Genomic DNA, 21842 nt, shown 5'->3' with positions numbered 1-21842 from the left:
GAGGTTGCAGCAGAGAGGTTGGAGCAGAGAGGTGAGGGGCAGAGAGGTTGCAGCAGAGAGGTTGCAGCAGAGAGGTTGCAGCAGAGAGGTTGGAGCAGAGAGATTGGAGCAGAGAGGTGAGGGGCAGAGAGGTTGCAGCAGAGAGGTTGGAACAGAGAGGTTGGAACAGAGAGGTTGCAGCAGAGAGGTGAGGGTCAGAGAGATTGCAGCAGACAGGTGTGAACAGGGAGGTTGGGGCAGTGAGGTTGGAACAGAAAAGATAGAGGTTAGAGCAGAGAGTTTGGAGGTTGGAGCAGAGAGGTTGGAACAGAGAGGTGAGGGGCAGATAGGTTGGAGCAGAGAGGTTGGAACAGAGAGGTTGGAGGTTGGAGCAGAGAGGTGAGGGGCAGAGAGGTTGGAGCAGAGAGGTGAGGGGCAGAGAGGTTGCAGCAGAGCGATGAGGGGCAGAGAGGTTGGAGCAGAGAGGTTGGAGCAGAGAGGTTGGAGCAGAGAGGTTAGATGTTGGAGCAGAGAGATTGGAGCAGATAGGTTGGAGCAGACAGGTTTGAACAGAGAGGTTGGAGCAGAGAGGTTGGAGCAGAGAGATTGGAGCAGAGAGATTGGAGCAGAGAGGTGAGGGGCAGAGAGGTTGCAGCAGAGAGGTTGGAACAGAGAGGTTGCAGCAGAGAGGTTGGAACAGAGAGGTTGGAACAGAGAACTTGGAACAGAGAGGTTGCAGCAGAGATGTTGGAGCAGAGAGGTTGGAACAGAGAGGTTGGAACAGAGAGGTTGGAGTAGAGAGGTTGGAACAGATGGGTGTAGTATGTTATGTAGTTTACCCCCTTATATTTAGACACTCCAGCCGTTGTCACTTTTCATTAGTCCTAACATGTCACGACTGTTCATTAGTTCTAACATGTCACTTTTCATTAGTCCTAACATGTCATCACTGTTCATTAGTCCTAACATGTCACCACTGTTCATTAGTCCTAACATGTCACCACTGTTCATTAGTCCTAACATGTCATCACTGTTCATTAGTCCTAACATGTCATCACTGTTCATTAGTCCTAACATGTCACCACTGTTCATTAGTCCTAACATGTCACCACTGTTCATTAGTCCTAAAGTTCATTAGTCCTAACATGTTACTTTTCATTAGTCCTAACGTGTCACATTAGATTAGTCTTAACATGTCACTTTTCATTAGTCCTAACATGTCACCACTGTTCATTAGTCCTAACATTTCACTGTTCATTAGTCCTAAAGTGTCACTGTTCATTAGTCCTAACATGTTACTTTTCATTAGTTCTAAAGTGTCACTGTTCATTAGTCCTAACATGTTACTTTTCATTAGTCCTATCGTGTCACTGTTCATTAGTCCTAACATGTTACTTTTCATTAGTCCTAACATGTCACCACTGTTCATTAGTCCTAACATGTCACTGTTCATTAGTCCTAACATTTCACTGTTCATTAGTACTAAAGTGTCACTGTTCATTAGTCCTAACATGTTACTTTTCATTAGTCCTATCGTGTCACTGTTCATTAGTCCTAACATGTTACTTTTCATTAGTCCTAACATGTTACTTTTCATTAGTCCTAACATGTCACCACTGTTCATTAGTCCTAACATGTCACTGTCCATTAGTCCTAACATTTCACTGTTCATTAGTCCTAACTTGTCACTGTTCATTAGTCCTAAAGTGTCACTGTTCATTAGTCCTAACATGTCACCACTGTTCATTAGTCCTAACATGTCACTGTTCATTAGTCCTAACATGTCACCACTGTTCATTAGTCCTAACATGTCACCACTGTTCATTAGTCCTAACATGTCACTTTTCATTAGTCCTAACATGTCACATTACATTAGTCCTAAAGTGTCACTGTACATTAGTCCTAACATGCCACTTTTCATTAATCCTAACATGTCACATTACATTAGTCCTAAAGTGTCACTGTACATTAGTCCTAACGTGTCACTGTACATTAGTCCTAATGTGTCACTGTACATTTGTCCTAACATGTCACTTTTCATTAGTCCTAAAGTGTCAACTTACATTAGCCCTAACATGTCACTGTTCATTACTCCTACTGTCACTTTACATTAGTCCTAAAGTTGTACTATTTTATTCAACAAGTCAGTTATTAAGAACAAATTCTTATTTACAATGACGGCCTACCCCGGCCAAACTTGGACGATGCTGGGCCAATTGTGGGCCGCCCTATGGGACTCCCAATCACAGGCGGATGTGAATCAGCCTGTATTCAAACCAGGGACTGTGCTGACACCTCTTGCACTGAGATGCAGTGCCTTATACCGCTGTGCCACTCAGGGGCCCATACTTTACATTTTGCCAGGTCTTTTATGATATTCTAAGAGAGCAACTTTGTATATATAACAAGGCCATTAAAAATGCCATATGGTCTCATTTGACTAACTTGATCACTAACAAGAGAGGTATCTTCTTGACCGTCGATGGCCTGATCAAACCTATGTGAACTTTCCTCCACATGTAAATGTCATGATTTTGCGGCATATTTCAGCGATAGCAAACATTAGGCTGGGTATCAGACAAGCAAGACCTAATGAGAAGTTTGATGATATGTGTCCTAGCCTACCACGCAAAGGCACTATGGATTTATTTTCCTGGTTGACACAGACATGGTCAGGAAATTGACATCACAACTGCCTTCTAGATCCTATCCCCACCACCTTATACAAAACAGTTTTTAATTGCATATCTGAAGAAGTGCAAGCTATTGTTAATCATTCCCTGTTCACAGACACTTTCCCCACTGCACTCAAAACTGTTATGGTGAAACCCCTTCTGGTGAAAAGTCATCTCGATTGTTCATCTATAAGCAATTTTCAGCCAATCTCCAATCTTCCATCCTTAAGCAAAACTCTGGAGAAATTGGTTTTCAAACAGCAAAATAACTTTTGAAGTGGCAACTGTATTTAAAAAAATTCCGAACTGTTTTTTGTGCCCACCACCGCACAGGAACAGCCTTAGTTGAAGTGGTACATGATCTTAGAGCCAACACAGATGCCAAACAGCTCTCCGGCCTTGTACTCTTGGATTTAAGTGCTACATTCAACACTGTTGACCATGATGTCCTTCGGGACAGTCTGGAGAGGTGGGTTGGCCTCTCCGGTCCAGTTCTAAATTAGTTTAGGACTTATTTAATCGGTCAATAGTTTTTTTGTCCCCCTTGGAGAACATAACTCAGAGAAAACACATATAACATGTGGTGTTCCACAAGGTTCTATTTTGGGTCCGGTACTGTTTAGTTCATATATGTTACCCGTGGCAGAATTATCAGAAAGCACAGCATTGATATTCACTGCTACTCAGACGATACACAACTTTACATTTTTGTGTTACCAGAGGATTTTAGCTCGACAGATAAATTATTAGACTGTATTAGTGATTTAAATACTTGGATGGCTCACAACTTCCTCCAGCTAAATCAACTTATTGTTGGAGCCAAAGCACAAAGACAGAATCTGCACATTTTAAATCACTGGCCACAAAGATAAAACACCAGGTAAAAAAACCTAAGGGTTATTTCAGATTCTGTTCTAAATTTAAATTCACACATTAGTAATTTGAACAAAATTGCTTTTTACCACCTGAGGAACATTGCCAAGGTGCGGCCATTTCTCTCTCAGGCTGATACAGAGAGACTCATTTGTGCTTTTATGACAAGCAGGTTTGACTACTGTAATGCTCTCCTATCTAGTCTACCCAAGAGAGCCGTTGGTCAACTGTAAAACATACAGAATGCTGCAGCACGGGTACTGACTAAGACCAGACGGAGAACACACATTACACCGGGTTTTAAAGTCTCTGCACTGGCTGCCTGTGAGTTTTAGAATACATTTCAAGATTATTCAAATCCAATCAAAGTGTATTTGTCACATGCACCGAATACAACAGGTTAGGGTTACAACAGGTAACCCTAACCCTAACCTTACAGTGAAATGCTTACTTACAAGCCTGATAATGGAATTTATATTTGATAATGGAATTTATATGTTTAAATTCATGATTAGAATATTCCACCCTGAAACCATATAATTGTATGAAATTGATTAGAATCATAAAATTATTATTAATGATGTGTGTAGTTTTAGTCAGTAAAAGTATAATTAATTATGTGTGTAGTTTTAGTCAGAATTAGGGTATAACAATATATCTGTACAATATACAGTATCTTTATAGTATCTTAAACACAGACTGTCTGAGCAAAATTTGGTGCCGACCTGGCTAGGCTGGGAGATTTAGGAGAGGGCAGGGAGTACTTCTCACGGTCTCCCTAATCTTTGTCGGCTGGGTAGTGATACAGTATGTGCGTAGGATACCTACTGTTTGTGTGTGAAGGTATGTGCGTAAGGAGCCAGTATAAAATGGATGGTTTTGTACAACTGGGGAGCGCTCTCGTGAATAAACTTTCAGACTATTGTAGCTGGGACTCTTACAAATTCTAGGTTGCAGACTGAGCAGTTTAATTGAAGTTCAGTTCATGAACATTGATAACATAATTCACATAACAAAGCCCTTAACCAACAATGCAGATTTAAGAAAAATACCTAAAACAATAAGAAATAAAAGTAACAATTAATTAAAGAGCAGCAGTAAAATAACAAAAGTGAGACTACAATGAGGGAAATAAGTATTTGATACCCTCTCAATCAGAAAGATTTCTGGCTCCCGGGTGTCTTTAATACAGGTAACGAGCTGAGATTAGGAGCACGCTCTTAAAGGGAATGCTCCTAATCTTAGTTTGTTACCTGTCCACAGAAGCAATCAATTAATCAGATTCCAAACTCTCCACCATGGCCAAGACCAAGAATCCTGGGCCTTTCAGAGCAGGTGTATACAGTTGAAGTCGGAGGTTTACATACACCTTAGCCAAATACATTTAAACTCAGTTTTTCACAATTCCTGACATTTAATCCTAGTAAAAATTCCCTGTTTTAGGTCAGTTAGTTTATTAAGATCACCACATATTTTAAGAGTGTGAAATGTCAGGATAACAGGAGAGAGAATTATTTATTTCAGCTTTTATTTCTTTCATCACATTCCCAGTGGTCAGAAGTTTACATACACTCAATTAGTATTTGGTAGCATTGACTTTAAATTGTTTAACTTGGGTCAGACATTTTGGGTAGCCTTCCGCAAGCTTCCCACAATAAGTTGGGTGAATTTTGGCCCATTCCTCCTGACAGAGCTGTTGTAACTGAGTCGGGTTTGTAGGCCTCCTGACAGAGCTGGTGTAACTGAGTCAGGTTTGTTGGCCTCCTGACAGAGCTGGTGTAACTGAGTCAGGTTTGTAGGCCTCCTTGCTCGCACACGCTTTTTTAGTTTTGCCCACACATTTTCTATAGGATTGAGGTCAGGGCTTTGTGATGGCCACTCCAATACCTTGACTTTTTTTTTTTTGCCACAACTTTTGAAGTATGCTTGGGGTCATTGTCCATTTGGAAGACCCATTTGTGACCAAGCTTTAACTTCCTGACTGATGTCTTGAGATGTTGCTTCAATATATCCACGTAAATTTCCTTCCCCATGAGGCCATCTATTTTGTGAACTGCACCAGTCCCTCCGGCAGCAAAGAACCCCCCATAACATGATGCTGGCATCCCCGTGCTTTATTGTTGGGATGTTGTTCTTCGGCTTGCAAGCCTCCCCCTTTTTCCTTTAAACATAATGGTCATTACGGCCAAACAGTTCTATTTTTGTTTTATCAGACCAGAAGACATTTCTCACCATGTGCAGTTGCAAACTATAGTCTTGCTTTTTGGTTGTTTTGGAGCAGTGGCTTCTTCCTTGCTGAGCGGCCTGTCAGGTTATGTCGATATCGGACTCATTTTACTGTGGATATAGATACTTTTGTACCTGTTTCCTCCAGCATCTTCACAGGGTTTTTTGTTCTTGTTCTGAGATTGAATTTTACTTTTTGCACCAAAGTACGTTCATCTCAAGGTAAACTTCTGACCCACTGGAATTGTGATACAGTGAATGATAAATTAAATAATCTGTCTGTAAACAATTGTTGGAAAAATTATTTGTGTCATGCACAAAGTAGATGTTCTAACCGACTTGCCAAAACTATAGTTTGTTAACAAGACATTTGTGGAGTGGTTGATAAATGAGTTTTAATGACTCCAACCTAAGTGTATTTAAACTTCCGACTTCAACTGTATATACTGCGATCATGTGACACTGAGATTGCACATAGGTGGACTTTAGTTATCTAATTATGTGACTTCTGAAGGTAATTTGTTGCACCAGATCTTATTCAGGGGCTTTATAGCAAAGTGGTTGATATATGCACCACTTTTCAGCTTTTTCTTTATTTCTTTATTTTTGAAACAAGTTATTTTTTAAATTTCACTTCACCAATTTGGACTATTTTGTGTATGTCCATTACATGAAATCCACATAAAAATCTATTTGAATTATAGGTTGTATTGCAACATAATCGTGAAAATCTCCAAGGGGGTTGAATACTTTTGCAAGGCACTGTATTTGTCAGTAACAGCTGGTGTACAATGTCTAAGGAATGCTGAGAGGTAGTGAAGGAGGGACCAGGATGCTGAGATGTAATCCATTACATGTAAGCGATTATCAAGATACGGTAACTGTAATCTGTTACATTACCAGCGAAAACATTGTAATCAGATTACAGACACTTTTGAAAATCTCAATGATTATTTCAAGGATTATTTTTTAATTCAGAAAGGATGTTTGCAAAAAAATATTTGACACTGTTTTCTCAATGACATTCAAATCAGCATTGGAAAAAATGTGCACGTTTAAGCTGGTTCTGACCACAAATCATCGACCAGTATGATGACACACCAATCATGTGTGATGGATCGCGGGATAAGAGCTGGAATAGGCTTTTGTAGGCTACAGTCCAAGCTGTCTTCCAATGGTACGACTGCTGTCGGCAACCAAAGATTATCCAACTTGAATAAACGCTTGCCGTTAAGGATAACAGCAGTGGTGTAGTCTACAGCAATACATATTTGACTTATTATTATATCTAGTCTTCCAGTCCCTGCCGCTGAAAAACATCCCCACAGCATGATGCTGCCACCACCATACTTCAAAGTAGGGATGGTGCCAGGTTTCCACCAGACGGGTTTCCTCAGGCTAAAGAGTTCAATCTTGGTTTCATCAGACCAGAGAATCTTGTTTCTCATGGTCTGAGAGTCCTTTAGGTGCTTTTTGGCAAACTCCAAGCAGGCTGTCATGTGCCTTTTACTGAGGAGTGGGTCCGGCCATTCTATCACAAGGACCAGACTGGTGGAGGGCTGCAGTGGTTGTCCTTCTGGAATGCTCTACCATCTCCACAGAGGAACTCTAGAGCTCTGTCAGAGTGACCATCGGCTTCTTGGCCACCTTCCTGATCAAGTCCCTTCTCCCCCGATTGCTCAGTCCTTCCCCAGATCTGTGCCTCGACACAATTCTGTCTCTGAGCTCTACAGACAATTCCTTTGACCTCATGGCTTGGTTTTTGCTCTGACATGCACTGTCAACTGTGGGACCTTATATGATGGATAAGTCCAATCAATCAAGTTGCGCGAAACATCTCTAGGACGATCAATGAAAACAGGATGCACCTGAGCTCAATTACTATTGTCATAGCAAAGGGTCTGAATACATATGTAAATAAGGTCTGTCTTTTATGTTTAATAAATTAGCAAAAAATTCTAAAACCTGTTTTTGCTTTGTCATTATGGGGTATTGTGTGTAGATTGCTGAGGATTAAAAAAAAATCAATTTTAGAACATGGCTGTAACGTAATAAAATGAGGAAAAAGTCAATGTGTCTGAATACTTTCCGAAGGCACTGTAAAATACATTTAACCAAATCTGCCCTACTCCCCCTCAAGGAAAGAGACTCCAATCAATACTTATGGAATCCCGATTGTAACTCAAATATTTAGGAGTAGATATATTTCCTTTTTTTGATAAAACCATTGCCAAAAACTTCAACAGAACACTTAAATCAATTAAATCAGACCTCAGTGTATTGATTAACATCCCAGTCACTCTAACCGGCAGAATACCTACTGTGAAAATTACGTAATATATTGCCTCGGTTGAATTTCGTGACCTCAATGCTTCCAATGTCTCCCCCTTCCAGCAATCGGGATAAAATCCACAGTGCATTTTTAAAATAAATATGGAAAGGTCAAATTTCCCGGATTAAATGAACACATTTACAGAGAGGGAAAGACACTGGGGGACAATCTGTTCCAAACTTCTAACTGTATTTCCAGCTTTAGCATTTCACCCAATTACAAATTGGTTTAGACATGACTCTTCAGCTCCCTGGCTGAGAATAGAGAGAAATATGATGGCTCCCATTGCCCTGGAAGAAATGGTGTTCATTTTCTCTTTAACAATTTAAACTACGCATTGGTCCTATTATTGCTCTAACAATTTCTATTTGAAACAAATTTTAAAAGCTATGCAATTGGGAAACGAAATGGCATTGTCACGACTCCGACCGAAGGTGGCTCCCCTTCCCGTTCGGGTGGCGCTCGGCTGTCGTCGTCGCCGGCCTACTAGCTGCTAAAAGCTGATTCTTTTCTCCCCCTCCTTATGTGTTTATTGAGTACACCTGTTTTGAGTTGGTTGTAATTAGTGAGGCTTTATTAGTCAGCTGGCCCGCCTGGTTCTTTGTGCGGGATTGGTTATTGTAACCCTGGTGTTTGCATTAGATGTTCATGTATTTAGTGCTGGACTGTTTTCGTTCCCTGTGTCTGGGGCATTTAGTTTGAGCACCCGAAAGTGGGGTGACCGTGGTTCACAGTGTGTGCATTAAAGAAGCACTTTATTAAACTTACAGGTATGCCCTGACTCCATTATTTAACAACAATGCCTTGTTATCTGGAGGACTTCCTTTCACATTGCCCCAATGGTCAAAATGCTGTATCCGTACCCTTGGCGATGTCATGGATAGTACTGATTTGAGGACATTTCAAGATCTGAAAGAAGCATTACCAGGTATCACTCTCCATTATAGCTATGCTGGCTATGAGTTCCATGGGAAACTATGCTGGCTATGAGTTCCATGGGACACTATGCTGGCTATGAGTTCCATGGAAAACTATGCTGGCTATGAGTTCCATGGGAAACTATGCTGGCTATGAGTTCCATGGGAAATTATGCTGGCTATGAGTTCCATGGGAAACTATGCTGGCTATGAGTTCCATGGGAAACTATGCTGGCTATGAGTTCCATGGGAAACTATGATGGCTATGAGTTCCATGGGAAACTATGCTGGCTATGAGTTCCATTGGAAACTATGCTGGCTAGGAGTTCCATGGGAAACTATGCTGGCTAAATAGTTCCATGGGAAACTATACTGGCTATGAGTTCCATGGGAAACTATGCTGGCTATGAGTTCCATGGGAAACTATGCTGGCTATGAGTTCCATGGGAAACTATGATGGCTATGAGTTCCATGGGAAACTATGATGGCTATGAGTTCCATGGGAAACTATGCTGGCTATGAGTTCCATGGGAACCTATGCTGGCTATGAGTTCCATGGGAAACTATGCTGGCTATGAGTTCCATGGGAAACTATGCTGGCTATGAGTTCCATGGGAAACTATGCTGGCTATGAGTTCCATGGGAAATTATGCTGGCTATTAGTTCCATGGGAACCTATGCTGGCTAAATAGTTCCATGGGAAACGATGCTGGCTATGAGTTCCATGGGAAACTATGCTGGCTATGAGTTCCATGGGAAACTATGCTGGCTATGAGTTGCATGGGAAACTATGCTGGCTATTAGTTCCATGGGAAACTATGCTGGCTATGAGTTCCATGGGAAACTATGCTGGCTATGAGTTCCATGGGAACCTATGCTGGCTAAATAGTTCCATGGGAAACTATGCTGGCTATGAGTTCCATTGGAAACTATGCTGGCTATGAGTTCCATGGGAACCTATGCTGGCTATGAGTTCCATGGGAAACTATGCTGGCTATGAGTTCCATGGGAAACTTTGCTGGCTATGAGTTCCATGGGAAACTATGCTGGCTATGAGTTCCATGGGAACCTATTCTGGCTATGAGTTCCATGGGAACCTATGCTGGCTATGAGTTCCATGGGAAACTATGCTGGCTATGAGTTCCATGGGAAACTATGCTGGCTAAATAGTTCCATGGGAAACTATGCTGGCTATGAGTTCCATGGGAAACTATGCTGGCTATGAGTTCCATGGGAAACTATGCTGACTATGAGTTCCATGGGAAACTATGATGGCTATGAGTTCCATGGGAAACTATGATGGCTATGAGTTCCATGGGAAACTATGCTGGCTATTAGTTCCATGGGAAACTATGCTGGCTATGAGTTCCATGGGAAACTATGCTGACTATGAGTTCCATGGGAAACTATGATGGCTATGAGTTCCATGGGAAACTATGATGGCTATGAGTTCCATGGGAAACTATGCTGGCTATGAGTTCCATGGGAAACTATGCTGGCTATGAGTTCCATGGGAACCTATGCTGGCTAAATAGTTCCATGGGAAACTATGCTGGCTATGAGTTCCGTGGGAAACTATGCTGGCTATGAGTTCCATGGGAAACTATGCTGGCTATGAGTTCCATGGGAAACTATGCTGGCTATGAGTTCCATGGGAAACTATGCTGACTATGAGTTCCATGGGAAACTATGATGGCTATGAGTTCCATGGGAAACTATGATGGCTATGAGTTCCATGGGAAACTATGCTGGCTATTAGTTCCATGGGAAACTATGCTGGCTATGAGTTCCATGGGAAACTATGCTGGCTATGAGTTCCATGGGAACCTATGCTGGCTATGAGTTCCATGGAAACCTATGCTGGCTATGAGTTCCATGGGAAACTATGCTGGCTATGAGTTCCATGGGAAACTATGCTGGCTATGAGTTCCATGGGAAACTATGCTGGCTATGAGTTCCATGGGAAACTATGCTGGCTATGAGTTCCATGGGAAACTATGCTGGCTATGAGTTCCATGGGAAACTATGCTTGCTATGAGTTCCATGGGAAACTATGCTGGCTATGAGTTCCATGGGAAACTATGCTGGCTATGAGTTCCATGGGAAACTATGCTGGCTATGAGTTCCATGGGAAACTATGCTGGCTATGAGTTCCATGGGAAACTATGCTGGCTATGAGTTCCATGGGAAACTATGCTGGCTATGAGTTCCATGGGAACCTATGCTGGCTATGAGTTCCATGGGAAACTATGCTGGCTATGAGTTCCATGGGAAACTATGCTGGCTATGAGTTCCATGGGAAACTATGCTGGCTATTAGTTCCATGGGAAACTATGCTGGCTATTAGTTCCATGGGAAACTATGCTGGCTATGAGTTCCATGGGAACCTATGCTGGCTAAATAGTTCCATGGGAAACTATGCTGGCTATGAGTTCCATGGGAAACTATGCTGGCTATGAGTTCCATGGGAAACTATGCTGGCTATGAGTTCCATGGGAAACTATGCTGGCTATTAGTTCCATGTGAAACTATGCTGGCTATGAGTTCCATGGGAAACCCAGCCCGCACAAATACCCAGCGGCCCTAGTGCCCTTAAATAGCCAACAAACAAACACTAACTCAAAACAGGTGTACCCAATTAAACCCAATAAACAGAAACAATTATATGCATATCCTGGCTTCAGGGCCTTCAGGGCCTGAGCATCAGGCAGTTTACTTTGGGCACGTCAGTCATGCGGAAATTGAGGAAAAAGAGGCTTAGTCCTAAAGAGTCTCATTTTCCATAGTGGAATCATACTAGTTTGTAGCCCAAACTGTTTGGACGCTACAGACGTTTTTGCGAGAAAAACGATTTTCGGGATGTCTCCTGGTCTAACAAACACCGCTGTAACTCTGTGACCTTCCACCATATATTCGAAAGGACAACATGGTATCTGGCCGTGGATTGAGACCCAGCCAATAAAAAAAATCTGATCTTAAACAGATGGATTCTGATGGGGATTTTTTTTATTATGCTAATTATATTTTCACAGGGAAATCTGTTGCAGCCTACTGAACAGTGTCTGAGGGCTGATTTCTGAAAGTACAGACATACATCTCTGATACCGAAGGTAAATGTCCATAATGCTTCTCATTACTGCCTTGAGAGATGATCCTCCTTCAGCTGAACTGAGATAAACAGAAGACTGATGCGTCTCCATGTCTTGGCCAGGATAACAAATTCTCAGAAGATTGTCTGTCTCTGACATTAACGATTGGCAAGAAAGACCTCTGTGGAGGCAGGGAGGGCGAGAAGTTACATTCTGGCAGAGCAGGGGTGTAGGGGTAGAGGAGTGGAATCGAAGCAGCTACATCCGTTAGCGTTTATCAGACATTGACAGCTGTGCTGACTTAATGAATGTTTGTAATTAACATGGATTTCCGCTAATGTTCTGCGTTGTTGTCTCCTTAATGGAAAGTCACTGTTAGTTTCAGATAGACAGACAGACAGACTCAATTGTCAAACAGACATTTGTATTAGTACACATTAGTATTTGAATACCATTTTAATTTATTTCATTCTTAGAAAGCCTTGTTCTTAAATAAGACCTAATAAAATCCCCATTGTCTTATTGTTATTATGAGATGATAAAACAACAAAACAAGTTATTCTATCACATAGCCAGACACCATTTATTTTCTCTCTGTCAGGTTGGTTTCAATTGCATAGTGCTGTATACCCAACTAGCATGTGGTCTTCCTTCCTGCCTCTTCCATCCTTTGTGGATGTGTGCTCTCTTTCCCTAATTTGAAGAATGTCTCCAAGCTTCAGTCTCCTTATGAAGATTCTGTTTTGCCTTGATGAGTTCCCTGCCTGCCTACAAGGCAACTTAGAGAGGAGCCAAGATACCCCTCTCTCTCTCTCTCCCCTTTCTCCCAGCCAATGTCATTCAGATAATATCTGTTTGTTTTTTGGAATTGAAAAAATGAATTTTTTTATAAAAAATTACAACTTGGTAAATATTAATCTATATTCCTGAGGTCCAAGCTCAAATATAATGGGATTGAAAATCTGCAAACATAAAAGGAAGTTTGGAAAGTACTAATGTGTCGGTCGGTCTGTCAGTCACTGAAAGGAGAACAGAGACTGTAGCCAATAAGCCATGTTCACAGTAGGTCCACACTCTAAAGCCACCTGCTCTCTTCACCAGGTCCTGGTCTGTCAGTAGGTCCACAGTCTAAAGCCATCTGCTCTCTACACCAGGTCCTGGTCTGTCAGTAGGTCCACAGTCTAAAGCCATCTGCTCTCTACACCAGGTCCTGGTCTGTCAGTAGGTCCACAGTCTAAAGCCATCTGCTCTCTACACCAGGTCCTGGTCTGTCAGTAGGTCCACAGTCTAAAGCCATCTGCTCTCTACACCAGGTCCTGGTCTGTCAGTAGGTCCACAGTCTAAAGCCATCTGCTCTCTACACCAGGTCCTGGTCTGTCAGTAGGTCCACAGTCTAAAGCCATCTGCTCTCTACACCAGGTCCTGGTCTGTCAGTAGGTCCACAGTCTAAAGCCATCTGCTCTCTACACCAGGTCCTGGTCTGTCAGTAGGTCCACAGTCTAAAGCCATCTGCTCTCTACACCAGGTCCTGGTCTGTCAGTAGGTCCACAGTCTAAAGCCATCTGCTCTCTACACCAGGTCCTGGTCTGTCAGTAGGTCCACAGTCTAAAGCCATCTGCTCTCTACACCAGGTCCTGGTCTGTCAGTAGGTCCACAGTCTAAAGCCATCTGCTCTCTACACCAGGTCCCGGTCTGTCAGTAGGTCCACAGTCTAAAGCCATCTGCTCTCTACACCAGGTCCCGGTCTGTCAGTAGGTCCACAGCCTAAAGCCATCTGCTCTCTACACCAGGTCCTGGTCTGTCAGTAGGTCCACAGTCTAAAGCCATCTGCTCTCTACACCAGGTCCTGGTCTGTCAGTAGGTCCACAGTCTAAAGCTATCTGCTCTCTTCACCAGGTCCTGGTCTGTCAGTAGGTCCACAGTCTAAAGCCATCTGCTCTCTACACCAGGTCCTGGTCTGTCAGTAGGTCCACAGTCTAAAGCCATCTGCTCTCTACACCAGGTCCTGGTCTGTCAGTGGGTCCACAGTCTAAAGCCATCTGCTCTCTACACCAGGTCCTGGTCTGTCAGTAGGTCCACAGTCTAAAGCCATCTGCTCTCTACACCAGGTCCTGGTCTGTCAGTAGGTCCACAGTCTAAAGCCATCTGCTCTCTACACCAGGTCCTGGTCTGTCAGTAGGTCCACAGTCTAAAGCCATCTGCTCTCTTCACCAGGTCCTGGTCTGTCAGTAGGTCCACAGTCTAAAGCCATCTGCTCTCTTCACCAGGTCCTGGTCTGTCAGTAGGTCCAAAGCCTAAAGCCATCTGCTCTCTACACCAGGTCCCGGTCTCTCAGTAGGTCCACAGTCTAAAGCCATCTGCTCTCTACACCAGGTCCCGGTCTGTCAGTAGGTCCACAGCCTAAAGCCATCTGCTCTCTACACCAGGTCCCGGTCTGTCTGTAGGTCCACAGTCTAAAGCCATCTGCTCTCTACACCAGGTCCTGGTCTGTCAGTAGGTCCACAGTCTAAAGCCATCTGCTCTCTACACCAGGTCCTGGTCTGTCAGTAGGTCCACAGCCTAAAGCCATCTGCTCTCTACACCAGGTCCTGGTCTGTCAGTAGGTCCACAGTCTAAAGCCATCTGCTCTCTACACCAGGTCCTGGTCTGTCAGTAGGTCCACAGTCTAAAGCCATCTGCTCTCTACACCAGGTCCTGGTCTGTCAGTAGGTCCACAGTCTAAAGCCATCTGCTCTCTACACCAGGTCCTGGTCTGTCAGTAGGTCCACAGCCTAAAGCCATCTGCTCTCTACACCAGGTCCTGGTCTGTCAGTAGGTCCACAGTCTAAAGCCATCTGCTCTCTACACCAGGTCCTGGTCTGTCAGTAGGTCCACAGTCTAAAGCCATCTGCTCTCTACACCAGGTCCTGGTCTGTCAGTAGGTCCACAGTCTAAAGCCATCTGCTCTCTACACCAGGTCCTGGTCTGTCAGTAGGTCCACAGTCTAAAGCCATCTGCTCTCTACACCAGGTCCTGGTCTGTCAGTAGGTCCACAGTCTAAAGCCATCTGCTCTCTTCACCAGGTCCTGGTCTGTCAGTAGGTCCACAGTCTAAAGCCATCTGCTCTCTTCACCAGGTCCTGGTCTGTCAGTAGGTCCAAAGCCTAAAGCCATCTGCTCTCTACACCAGGTCCTGGTCTGTCAGTAGGTCCACAGCCTAAAGCCATCTGCTCTCTACACCAGGTCCTGGTCTGTCAGTAGGTCCACAGTCTAAAGCCATCTGCTCTCTTCACCAGGTCCTGGTCTGTCAGTAGGTCCACAGTCTAAAGCCATCTGCTCTCTACACCAGGTCCTGGTCTGTCAGTAGGTCCACAGTCTAAAGCCATCTGCTCTCTACACCAGGTCCTGGTCTGTCAGTAGGTCCACAGTCTAAAGCCATCTGCTCTCTACACCAACCTCCACTGAGTTGGATGACTGTCAGAACCTCTCAACTGTAATGAGCCTTTTATTTATCTCCTCTCATATATATATATATATATATGTATATACAGTGCCTTGCGAAAGTATTCGGCCCCCTTGAACTTTGCGACCTTTTGCCACATTTCATGCTTCAAACATAAAGATATAAAACTGTATTTTTTTGTGAAGAATCAACAACAAGTGGGACACAATCATGAAGTGGAACGACATTTATTGGATATTTCAAACTTTCTTAACAAATCAAAAACTGAAAAATTGGGCGTGCAAAATTATTCAGCCCCTTTACTTTCAGTGCAGCAAACTCTCTCCAGAAGTTCAGTGAGGATCTCTGAATGATCCAATGTTTACCTAAATGACTCATGATTATGGTGGCTGACTAAATACTTTTTTGCCCCACTGTATATATGGTTTTGAAAGGATTTTTTTTTTGTGCATTAAAATAACATCAAAATGTTTAGAAATACAGTTTAGACATTGTTAATGTTGTAAATGACTATTGTAGCTGGAAACTGCGTTTTTTTTAAATGAAATATCTAAATAGGCGTACAGAGGCCCGTTATCAACAACCATCACTCCTGTGTTCCAATGGCAGGTTGTGGTAGCTAATCCAAGTTTATCATTTTAAAAGACAAATGTATCATTAGAAAACCCGTTTTGCAATTATGTCAGCACAGCTGAAAACTGTTGTTTTGATTAAAGAAGCAATAAAACTGGCCTTCTTTAGACTAGTTGAGTATTTGGAGCATCAGCATTTGTGGGTTCAATTACAGGCTCAAAATGGTCAGAAACAAAGACCTTTCTTCTAAAACTAATGGGGATCCCTAATTAATACAAAAACTACACCGGTAATCAATGGCACATGTACACTACACAGGTAATCAATTGTATATGTAAACTACACAGGTAATCAATGGCACATGTACACTACACAGGTAATCAAATGGTACATGTACACTACACAGGTAATCAAATGGTACATGTACACTACACAGGTAATCAATGGTACATGTACACTACACATGTAATCAATGGTACATGTGCACTACACATGTAATCAATGGTACATGTACACTACACCGGTAATCAATGGCACATGCACACTACACAGGTAATCAAATGTGGTACATTGGTTGAAAGTGGTGCCTTGTTCCCTTTAAATACACCATGCTTCAGATCATATACATTGACACACCATGAAGGGTACCCTACTTGAAAATGTACACGCTCCATGTGTTGTTGCTTTATTACAACACAATTAGCAGCTGTTTGGTCATTTAAAACAATATAACTGTGTGAGTTCCTGTCCCAAATGGCACCTTATTTCCAATATAGTAAACTACTTTTATTTTACAAAAGTAGTACACTATACAGGGAATAGGTCACCATTAGGGACATTGTTTTAACACTGTTCAGTCTAATGCATATTCCACTGAGGCTGGAATGAAAGTGGCTGAATATCCAGTCAACGCTTGTTCCCTATTAGCTTAGACCTTATCGCAACCCATAACAGCAGTGTTGTAATCTTATTGGAGATTAGACTTATTTAATGTTATCAGTAAATCGCCTTGATTAAGGAATTTAAATTGTTGATTGGTCGGTAGATGGAAAAATAACATGTATTGAGCTGTTTATCCATTTCACTCTGTCTGCTGTTGTTATTGGTGTGGTACTTAGAATCACGTCAGAAACTGATTTCAGGTCATCGTATTGAAGGTCACCCAGAAAAGTTGATCCTAAAATAGGAAGGCACCACTTCGGTTCACAGTGAACCAGTTTATGTAGCTTATACACTACAGTTCAAAAGTTTGGGCTCACTTAGACATTTCCTTGACACCATAGTACACTCCAAACTCGTGATTAAGCTTGAGACCCTGGGTCTTGACTCCGCCCTGTGCAACTGGATCCTGAACTTTCTGACGGGCCGCCCCCAAGGTGGTAAAGGTAGGAAACAACATCTCCACCTCGCTGAGCTTCAACACTGGGGCCCCACAAGGGTGCGTTCTCAGCCCTCTCCTGTACTCCCTGTTCACCCATGACTGCGTGGCCATGCACGCCTCCAACTCAATCATCAAGTTTGCAGACGACACTACAGTGGTAGGCTTGATTACCAACAACGATGAGACGGCCTACAGGGAGGAGGTGAGGGCACTCAGAGTGTGGTGTCAGGAAAATAACTTCACACTCAACGTCAACAAAACAAAGGAGATGATCGTGGACTTCAGAAAACAGCAGAGGGCGCACCCCCCTATCCACATCAATGGGACAGTAGTGGAGAGGGTGGAGAGTTTTAAGTTCCTCGGCGTACACATCACAGACAAACAAATGGTACTTCCACACAGACAGCGTGGTGAAGAAGGCACAACAGCACCTCTTCAACCTCAGGAGGCTGAAGAAATGTGGCTTGTCTCACAAACTTTTACAGATGCACAATCGAGAGCATCCTGTCGGACTGTATCACAGCCTGGTACGGCAACTGCTCCGCCCACAACCGTACGTCTCTCCAGAGGGTAGTGAGGTCTGCACAACGCATCACCAGGGGCAAACTACCTGCCCTCCAGGACACCTACACCACCCGATGTCACAGGGAGGCCAAAAAGATCATCAAGGACAACAATCACCCGAGCCACTGCCTGTTCACCCCGCTATCATCCAGAAGGCGAGGTCAGTACAGGTGCATCAAAGCAGGGCCCGAGAGACTGAAAAACAGCTTCTATCTCAAGGCCATCAGACTGTTAAACAGCCATCACTAACATTGAGTGGCTGCTGCCAACATACTGACTCAAATCTCTAGCCACTTTAATAATGAAACATTTGATGTAATAAATGTACCACTAGTCACTTTAAACAATTACACTTTATATAATGTTTACATACCCTACATTACTCATCTCATATGTATATACTGTACTCTATGCCATCTATTGCATCTTGCCTATGTCGTTCGGCCATCGCTCATGCATATATTTTTATGTACATATTCGTATTCATTCCTTTACACTTGTGTGTATAAGGTAATTGTTGTGAAATTGTTAGGTTAGATTACTCGTTGGATATTACTATATTGTCGGAACTAAAAGCACAAGCATTTCGCTACACTTGCATTAACATCTGCTAACCATGTGTATGTGACAAATAACATTTGTTTTGATTTGTTTTTTAAAGAAAAGCATATTTTTGTCCATTAAAACAACATCAAATTGATCCGAATAAAAGTGTAGACATTGTTAATTTTGTAAATTACTATTGTGGCTGGAAACGGCAACATTTTTTATGGAATGTCTACATAGGCGTACAGAGGCCCATTATCAGCAACCATCATTCCTGTGTTTCAACGGCACGTTGTGTTAGCTATTCCAAGTTTATAATTTTAAAAGGCTAATTGATCATTTGAAAACCCTTTTGCAAATATCTTAGCGCAGCTGAAAATTGTTGTTCTGATTAAAGAATCAATAAACCTGGCCTTCTTTAGACTAGTTGAGTATCTGGAGCATAAGCATTTGTGGGTTCGATTACGGGCTCAAAATTGACAGAAACAAATAACTTTCTTCTGAAACTTGTCAGTCAATTCTTGTTCTGAGAAATGAAGGCTATTTCATGCGAGAATTTGCCAAAAAAACAGAAGATCTCATACAACACTGTGTACTACTCCCTTCACAGAACAGCGCAAACTGTCTCTAACCAGAATAGAAAGAGGAGTGGGAGGCCCCGGTGCACAACTGAGCAAGAGGACAAGTACATTAGAGTGTCTAGTTTGAGAAACAGACGCCTCACAAGTCCTCAACTGGCAGCTTCATTAAATAGTACCCGCAAAACACCAGTCTCAACGTCAACATTTAAGAGGCGACTCCGGGTTGCTGCGTTCTCGGCAGAGTTGCAAAGAAAATGCCATATCTCAGACAATACAAATAAAAGAACGCCAGCATCCCAGACTCTCATCTTCACTGTTGATGTTGAGACTGTTTTTTTGTGGGTACTATTTCATTGCAAAAGGGTTTTCTAATGATCAACTAGTCTTTTAAAATGATAGACTCAGCTAAAACAATGTGCCATTGGAACACAGGAGTGATGGTTGCTGATAATGGGCCTCTGTACGCCTTTGCAGATATTCCATGAAAAATCTGCCGGTTTCAGCTACAATAGTAATTTACGGCTAGGGGTTCCACTAGCGAAACGTTTCGACAACATCCGGTGAAAATGCAGACCGCGAAATTCAAAATAAATTATTAGATATATTTAACTGTCATACAATCACAAGTGTAATACACTAAAATACACCTTAACCTCTTAACTTCAGCCACCATCCCAGATTTCAAAAAGGCTTTACGGCGAAAGCAAACCATGCTATTATCTGATGATAACACCCCATCAAACAAACACATGACAATCATATTTCAACCCGCCAGGCGCGACACAAAACTTAGAAATAACGATATAATTCATACCTTTCCTTTGAAGATCTTCTCCTGTTAGCACTCCAATATGTCCCATAACCATCACAAAGGGTCCTTTTGTTAGATTAATTCCGTCGTTATATCTCCAAAATGTCCATTTATTTGGCGTTTAATTCAGAAAATCACCGGTTCCAATTCGCCCAACATGACTACACATTATCTAATAAGTTACCTGTAATCTTGGTCCAAACATTTCAAACAACTTTCCTAATATAACTTTAGGTATTTATACCTTAAATAATCTATCAAATTTAAGATTGAATAAACCATGTTCAATAGCTGAAAAAATGAAGTGGAGCGAGCGCTAGGTCGCACGCCCCAAACACATCAGTACACTAGACTCGACCCTCGTTCTGAACAGCCATACTTGTTCATTTCTCAAAAGTACACATTCAAAAGTATACAGTACATATACAGTCATAAATACAGTACATATACACAGTACATATGTACAGTACATACATACCATATTGTTACGAATCCCTTTTAACCCGACAGTCTAGGGGGGATGGTAGTGAGACCCGAAACATAACTCATGTAAATTATAATTGTGACAAAGTAAGTGTGAACGAAATAACCACGACAACCGAAATAATACCGTCAAACTCAGGGTTTATTTATAAACACACGGTAATGGGGGGGAGCAGGAAAAGGGGCTGAGCTGGACCCAAGGAAAGAAACAATAAGTATTCAAAACACCCCTAAGCTAGACTAGCCTATTTCAACAACAGCTAACTAACTAACCAAAAATACAGTGGGTGGTCCGCCCAGTTCTAACTAGTGTATTTAACAAAGTTCACCTACGGGTAGTGTATGCCCATGGGCGACTTGTCTTGGTTTCCCCCTTTTCCCACCAGCAACAAACAAACACCATAACCAAAACAATACTCACAGGAGATGACAAAGTGATTTGGAGGTGCTCAAACAAAAGAAGAGGTTAAGACGCAAAGAGAGAGATCTACATACATGGCATTTCCAAAGACATTGAGCTACTGAAATCTATAAAGAACAGAGATCTACCAACATGGCATTACAAAGAGATTGAGCTCTAGAGCAAATAAATGATGGGGTTTGTAAACCATGGGGAAGGAACTGTAAAAGGGTAGGAAACAGGAGGAGGTGTGTCTTCTGATTGATGGGTTGATTGTTGACTGATTGGGGAGTGATGATTTTCACCTGTGAGGGGAGAAGGAGAGAAAAGAAACACACGCACACACAGGATACACACACAGGATAATGGTATCCGTTACACATATGTAACAGTATAACTTTAAACCGTTCCTCGCCCATACCCGGGCGTGAACCCTCTGCACACATCAACAACAGTCACCCACGGAGCATCGTTACCCATCGCTCCACAAAAGCCGCGGCCCTTGCAGAGCAAGGGGAACCACTACTTCAAGGTCATCGAGCAAGTGACGTCACTGATTGAAACGCAATTTAGCGTACATATACAGTACATATGAACAGTACTTACGTACATACATACAGTACATACATATACTACATACATATACTACATACATATACAGTACATACATATACTACATACATATACTACATACATAGAGCATGACCTTTCCGTGGGCTCTATCTGCACAACTTGCCCTTGGAAATCAGTACAATCATTTTGTCGGACCTAGATAGAACATACAGTATAGGAAATGTTTAATATGCCCAAAGGGACGTTCTAAAATACCTACATACGCTGCTCTTTGACTTTCTGAGCTGATCTTCCCTCTTCCAGCAACTTCATATGATTTTAATGAATAATACAACCTACTAAACCTGCATGAAGCTGTTTTGTTTCCATACCTGTATTGATTTGTATTGCCTTTGTTC

The 21842-nt window shown here is 42.4% G+C and overlaps 1 protein-coding gene across 1 annotated transcript in view; it reads left to right on the top strand.

Moving 5' to 3' along the window:
- Nucleotides 1-21842, top strand: part of LOC139382346 (contactin-5-like) — a 313518-nt gene that overhangs the window by 172258 nt on the left and 119418 nt on the right. The window lies entirely within an intron of this gene.

The sequence above is a fragment of the Oncorhynchus clarkii genome, chromosome 24 (assembly GCF_045791955.1).
Source record: "Oncorhynchus clarkii lewisi isolate Uvic-CL-2024 chromosome 24, UVic_Ocla_1.0, whole genome shotgun sequence".
NCBI lineage: Eukaryota > Metazoa > Chordata > Actinopteri > Salmoniformes > Salmonidae > Oncorhynchus > Oncorhynchus clarkii.
Note: the sequence above shows the minus strand (reverse complement) of the source record. Positions and strands in the feature narration are given on the sequence as shown.